Source organism: Kryptolebias marmoratus, linkage group LG8 (genome assembly GCF_001649575.2).
Source record: "Kryptolebias marmoratus isolate JLee-2015 linkage group LG8, ASM164957v2, whole genome shotgun sequence".
Taxonomy (NCBI): domain Eukaryota; kingdom Metazoa; phylum Chordata; class Actinopteri; order Cyprinodontiformes; family Rivulidae; genus Kryptolebias; species Kryptolebias marmoratus.
The window spans coordinates 10,837,481-10,843,952 of NC_051437.1; the positions used below are offsets into that span (position 1 = coordinate 10,837,481).

A 6,472-nucleotide genomic window follows, 5' to 3' on the forward strand; every position below is an offset into this window, starting at 1 on the left:
TTTTCATCACTTAATTTTCCCACAATACAAAACGCCAAGCAAAGCTGCCAGAAAGTATTTGCATGCAAAGACACATCGCGGCTCCTGTGTGTGAGTGCCAATTGTGGTCGGTGATGTTCTACACTCACTAAAAGACATCTCTCAGGCAGCCAACAAGGCAAAAAAAAAAAAAAAAAAGGGAGAGAGAGAGAGAGAAAGAAAGGGGGTGGGTGACTATTTTGCATCCTGGGTGGTCTGCCCCCCGCTTGTGGGAAAACTCAATATTTACATTTTGCAATTAGAACTACTTTTTTCTCACTTTGTATTCCACAACATCGATTACACACTTCCTTGTGGCGTGGAATGCTGCTGTGTGAGAGTGGGTCTGTAATGGCATGCACCTGTTTGTTGGTCACCGAGTGAAACGCGGCGGACGACCACTTCACTGGCCTCTCCTCCAGTTCCTGTTTATCCGTGCAAAAATCTGCCTTCGACACACACTCTCTGTGTGCAGTTCTGAAGCGGTTTGTGAGCCCGTTTTGATGTCGATGGCAACTCTCGCAGCACTTAAAAAGGCCTGCGAGATGGGGGGAATAAATCCTCAGAAGATTATGAAACAGAAATGAACAATGAGTGACTAACAAACACATTTTGTCAGCTCAGTATTTATTCAGCACAGATGTTGTCTTTCATCAGTGTCAGTCTAATCTTGGTGCTGTTTGCGGTATCAGTCATTGCTCAAGGAGGGGGGAAAAAAACAGAGTGAAAGAGCAGTGGATAGAGGAAAGGGGAAACTTCGAGGATGACAAAGAAGGGAAAAATGAGAGCAGGAGGGGGTGAAATCGGGAGGAATTAAATGCACGTCGAGAGGCGGCGAGCCGGCAGCCACAAGTGAGGAAAAGGAGGAAGCAAAAGAGGGGAGTGGGATACGTCATGGCAAATCACTCTCCCCTCAAACAGAGTCGGGGTCTCTTGCAGCGGCACCAAGGCAACGGTTGGTGTGGGCCTGACATGCTGCTGTGGCTGGCTGTGTTGGTGTAACCTCTGCTCCGGGGCCCGGGGGTCTAAAGACGCGGGGCTGTCGGAGCGGGGAGGAAGGCCACATGCGGGCCTTGACACACTGTGGGAACCGAGCGGCCCGAGGAATATGAGGCCCAAGTGATGGGGAGGCTTACCTTGAGATACCGAGTCTGCACTATGAGGGCTGTGGAAGGGAAGAAGAAATCCCCCAACGCTCACTCGCTCACTCCTCTCCTCTTGCTTTGTTTGCTTTGTCTCTGCTTCCTTTCCTTTGCACTTAATGAAGTAGCTGCACTTTTTCTTTGTCAGCCACAAGCAACGACTGCATTACACCCTCCGTGTCAGAGAGTTCCCTGTCAGCCCCATGTGCTAATTGTATTTTTGCAACAAAAAAGGAGAAGAAGAAGAAGAAGAAAAAAAATAAATAGATGAGCAGGGCACCGCTCTGCCCTCTCCCCCACATTCTCCAGTCATCTCCAGCCTACTTTTGTTATAGAAGCCTGGATGTGCTGCAAGTCTGTGCAACAACACAAACATCATTGTACAGTCAGTGGCACAGAAAGTTTAGACACCATTCTTGTCTTTCAGGAAACACAGTTTAGAAACTTCTTGCATCCATCTAAGAGCCTTTCAGCTCCTGTTTGATGGATTTTCACACATTCTCCTTGGAAAAGTCTTCTGGCTCTGTGAGATTCTTGAGTCGTCTTGCGTGCTCTGCTCTTCTGAAGTCTTTCCTTAGATGTTTGATGATGTTTTGCTAGAGGAGTTGAGGTGGGGGGTTTGGAGTAAATCTGCACTTCACTCCTCTCGTAGTAGTCTATTGTGGACTTGGAGACATGTTAAACCATTATTATACAGCTAGGCAGTCATTTCCTTTCTTCTTCAGCTTCTCGAATCCTTGTTTAAAGATGGAGATGTGTTCCTTTCTTTAATCATGATCTGCTCATAGTGCTCCAAAACTCTAACATATTTAGTGCACAAAGCTCATTTTCTGAATTCATCAGGAGTACTTTTTGGTCTTCTAGGCTTTAACTTGTCCTCTGTCGAGGCTTTTAACTGCTATTTCTACATTAAATGACACAGCAGGAAACTGCTACCTGAAAATGCTTTGCTGTCTTCTTGTCATTTTCTCCTGCTTTGTAATTTGCTGACTAAAAGAAGCAGATGTTTAAGTTAGGAACTCACTGGGCTTCGACTGTTGGGGGGACTAGTTGGAGACACAAAATTGTGAGAAAATATGCAAATTTCCAGCTGGAATCTCACTAAACAACACATTTATACAAACTCCCGGTGAAATTTGGGCCAAAAGTTGCTGGGAGGTTGCATAAATGTCACCAAAATAAATAAATAAATAAAAAAAAACTACAACCTTACTGCTCCAAAACTAAACTGAGAAGGGTTCAATTCTGATGCCCGTGACGTCTATTTTGAGAGAAAATGTTTCAAATTTGTTCAAGATTCCAGCGACAGAGTGGCAGAGCGAGGCCACACGAGACTCACACGAGAAGATTGAAAACCCACACGGATGATTCGAGAAATTTTGGAGACTCTCTTGTAAATGTTGTTTGCGATTTGTCACCAACAGTTGCAGCCCAGTGAGATACTGGCTTTAGAGCAGACAGTAGCAGCTGACTGATACAAGAATGGAGGTGTCAGAGTATTTATGAGCTTTAACATTTGCATTGACTGGCACAGCGGCAACAAGGTGCTCCGTGTTCAAATCACAGCTCAGACCTTGCTGTGTGGAGTAGGCAATCTCCAGACACCCTGGCTTTGTCTCCTAGCCTGAGGTCTCCAAATTGACTTTATTTGTGTCTGTGGAATGGTTGGTTGTCGTTCTGTTAGCCCTTTGATGGATGGACAACCAGTCCGGGGTGTCTCCCGCTTGTTGTTTTGTGACAGCTAAGACAAGCTCCTGTCTCTCTCTGTGACCTTGGACAAAATAAAACCGAAATGGGGATTGAGAGATCTAAATTTTCATCACTCTGTCTTTTTAAAAGATGCTTTTGGACAAGAAATGTAGCCCATACTTTTGCATAACTGTGCACATATTTGCTTAAAAATCTAAAAGGCTCAACAGAAATTTACCATGATATTGCTTAACACTTCAAGTTGTAAGTTTAACCTTCATGCCATTTGATCTCTTACTCATCAACTCACCCAAAAATATTCACAGTAGCAGAAGTTTTAACAAGGGGTTACCAACCATATTGCTGTTGTATAATATGTTTTACAGGAAGTGCATGGAGCTGTGACTATGGTAATTTAGACAAATCTTTGAAATGCTATGTGAAACCACATGAAAGAACTATTTAAACAGCCTTTTCTCCTGCCTGGGCCTCTGGCCTTGAACTTCTCAGAGTGTGCTGCTAATCAGAAAAGAAGAAGAGAGGAAAAACAGACAGACGGCCAGAGGCTCTGTCTTCTATGACACACCCGGTCAAAATGCTTTAAGTAACACCTGAAGACTATTTTAGCATTTCTTTTATCCCATTCACTCTTTATTTCACACGCTGCCTGGTTTCTGTACTGCCACCAAACCCTTAAACCGTCTGTAATGCTTTGAATCTAGCTGTTCCACTTCCCTCAGTGACTGGTTGTGCCTTTAAAATGAGCAGGCACAAAAATACCTGTTTGTTTGCCAAAGCGCACCTGGCAACTGGAAGATGCGCAGTATTCAGGTCAACTGGGAAGAAAATACTTTTTTTTAATTGTATTTTGTCCTAATTTTGGTGATGTGTGACTTGGAGAAAGTAAGAACTCAGTACATGAATGTTTGGATCATTTGTTCACCCCAAACCTTAATTTCTCACAAAGGTGCAGGACTTCAAGGACTTCAAGGACTTAGGGCCGACTGTCCAGGAAAACAGGGAGTGTGGTAAAGAGGTGAAGAAGAGAGTCCAGGCAGGATGGAGTGGATGGAGAAAAGTTTCAGGAGTGATTTAAGACAAAAGGGTGGCAGCAAAGGTCAAAGAAAAGGTTTACAGGACAGTGGTGAGAGCAGCTGTGTTGGATGGTTTGGAGACAGTGGGACGGACAAAAAGACAGGAGACAGAACTGGAAGAGGCAGAGCTGAAGATGTTGAGGTTCTCCTTGGGAGGGACAAGGATGGACAGGATTAGGAATGAGGACATCAGAGGTACAGCACAGGTTGAACGACTGGGAGATAAAGTTAGAGATGGTTTGGACATGTGCAGAGGAGGGACAGTGGGTATATTGGTAGAAGGATGTTAGAGACGCAGCTGCCAGGAAAAAGACAAAGATGCAGTTAGAGAGGACATGGAGGTAGATGGAGGAGGACGACTCACTGTGGAGACCCCTGAAAAGGGAACAGCTGAAAGAAAAAGAAGAAGACAGAGTACTCTCTGGTGATTAGAACTGAGTGTCTCGGCCTGTTTCTCCACAGAAGCCATCAGATGGTTTTGTTTTCATTATGATCAGAGTTTGAGGCAGGTTGAGCCCTGGGGTGCCCCCCGGTCACTCACTGATGAGTGGGTGGAGGTGACAAATCTAGTTTTTCTTTAGCACTCAGCAGAAACCCACTGAAAGCATCAGCCTTACAAGTGGTGCTCCAGTTCCACTGTACATGTTGTTACAGAGTAGCAAAGATAGATTATTATCGTGCCATTACATGAGTGCCTAAAAAAAGGAAGTTCAGTCTAAGAGCAGTTCAGTATTGTGAGGATAAGTGAATGTATAAGATGAGTGATTTTAGGCTGGATATAATGGTTGCACTTAGCAGAAAGAGCTGTTCTCACATCCTGAAAAGAGGCTCTATTATAGCCGGGGAATCATTCAGAATCAGGTTTGGGTTTATTGAGCCTACTTATTCCTAATTCCCTGGCTTCTGTTTGGCCAAGCTGCAGCAACCATTTTAATTTTATTTCAGGGCGGACTGAGCACAGAGAGAGAATCACACTTACTGGCAGGTAAATGGTAGTAATATAGTGGAGAGTTGTTTGGGAAAGTTGTTCACTTTCATCCTCATAAATGGGACGTAAAACCAAACATTTTTATGCTGTGCAACAGTGTCAAAGATCTTGGCTTGAAGAAACTTACCTGTTCGAAGTATAGCAATCCAAATTTTGAGTATGTGATTGGTGTATTTTGTACTTTTATAATGAGCTAAAAATCTGGAGGGATATGGTCTTCTGTACATAAAAAAGCACATAATTTATGTCTGGGAAAACAAGAATTTCTTAGTGTGAAGTCAATGGATATAGATTCCTTTTAGTGGCTGCTGGTGAATTTTTAGGGGGAAGTTGGGCAAATGATAGCTTTGAATTTGTATTTGTAGCATCTGTTCATGTTATTTTTAAAATATACCGCAAATGAAGTTACCTTGAAACAACATTTAACACTGCATGGTCTGTTTCAGCCTAAGTAGATCTGGTTTGTATGTATCACCTAATAAATGTTCAAACACTGTGCCACAGCAGCTAATAAACATCTGACAGTCCAGATGTGTTCTTGTGTTTTTTTTGTTTTTTTTTTTTCTGCTGAAAGTATTAAATAATCAGCCATGTCAATCATTTAAAAATGGCAAATAATCAGGCTGATTAATCATACGACCGCCTAATTGCTTCATCACCAGTTTATTAGCATCTGAAATTGCTCTGGTGATAATTAAAAGTGACTTCTGAAACACTGAAGTTATCAGCCTCGTAAATAACAATATTTAGGTCTAAACTGCACTTAGTACATTAGTTGTTGTTGTTTGTAGTTTTTATGTTACAGGAGGGTTTATCAAGAAAGCTTTGCAGAAACATCAGGTGCATATGGAAAGTTCTTGCTTGCCTCTGTTGCATCAAAACAAAAATAAATCTCAAAATCTAAATCTTCTTGATTCCTCATTTGATTAATTTGAACTCCTGGAGTCCTTGCTGGTTGCCTGGCAACTGTTGAGAGCTGAGAAAGCTTGACTTGTGACCTCCAGACTCTCAAAATTGTTGTTTCTACACTTGGTTTGGTTCTCTATTGATTAATCAAACAAGTTAATTAGTGAGCTTTAGCAGCAGTGTCAGGATTCGTAAATTTTCTAAAATTTTCTAAAATGAGCAGCTCGGCGTCATTTTACCTGTATCTCAGTCTCCTGACTGGGATAAAGAGGAGGGTTATACCCCAACGATGCTTCGAAGGGGGAAAAACCTGTAGCAGAAGATGTATGTCCGTTATGAGCGTACTCAACCCATGGTAAGAATTTGCACCAGGATGACGGGTTATTGTTAATGACGCAACGTAGTGCCGCTTCAAGCTCCTGATTGCACCTTTCAGTCTGGCCATTTGTTTGAGGATGATAGCCCGAAGACAAACTAACTTGAGCCCCGAGAGCATTGCAAAAAGCCTTCCATACCTGGGAGACGAACTGCGGGCCACGGTCGGAGACAATATCCAGAGGGATCCCATGTAGCCGGAAGACGTGATGTACCAGGAGCTGAGCAGTTTCAAAGGCGGAAGGAAGTTTCTGCAGAGG

General features: G+C 43.1%; 1 protein-coding gene across 2 annotated transcripts in view; it reads left to right on the top strand.

Annotated features, from left to right (window-relative positions):
• scube3 (signal peptide, CUB domain, EGF-like 3) overlaps positions 1–6,472 on the top strand; it is a 101,309-nt gene that overhangs the window by 1,238 nt on the left and 93,599 nt on the right. The gene's annotated exons all lie outside the window — the stretch shown is intronic.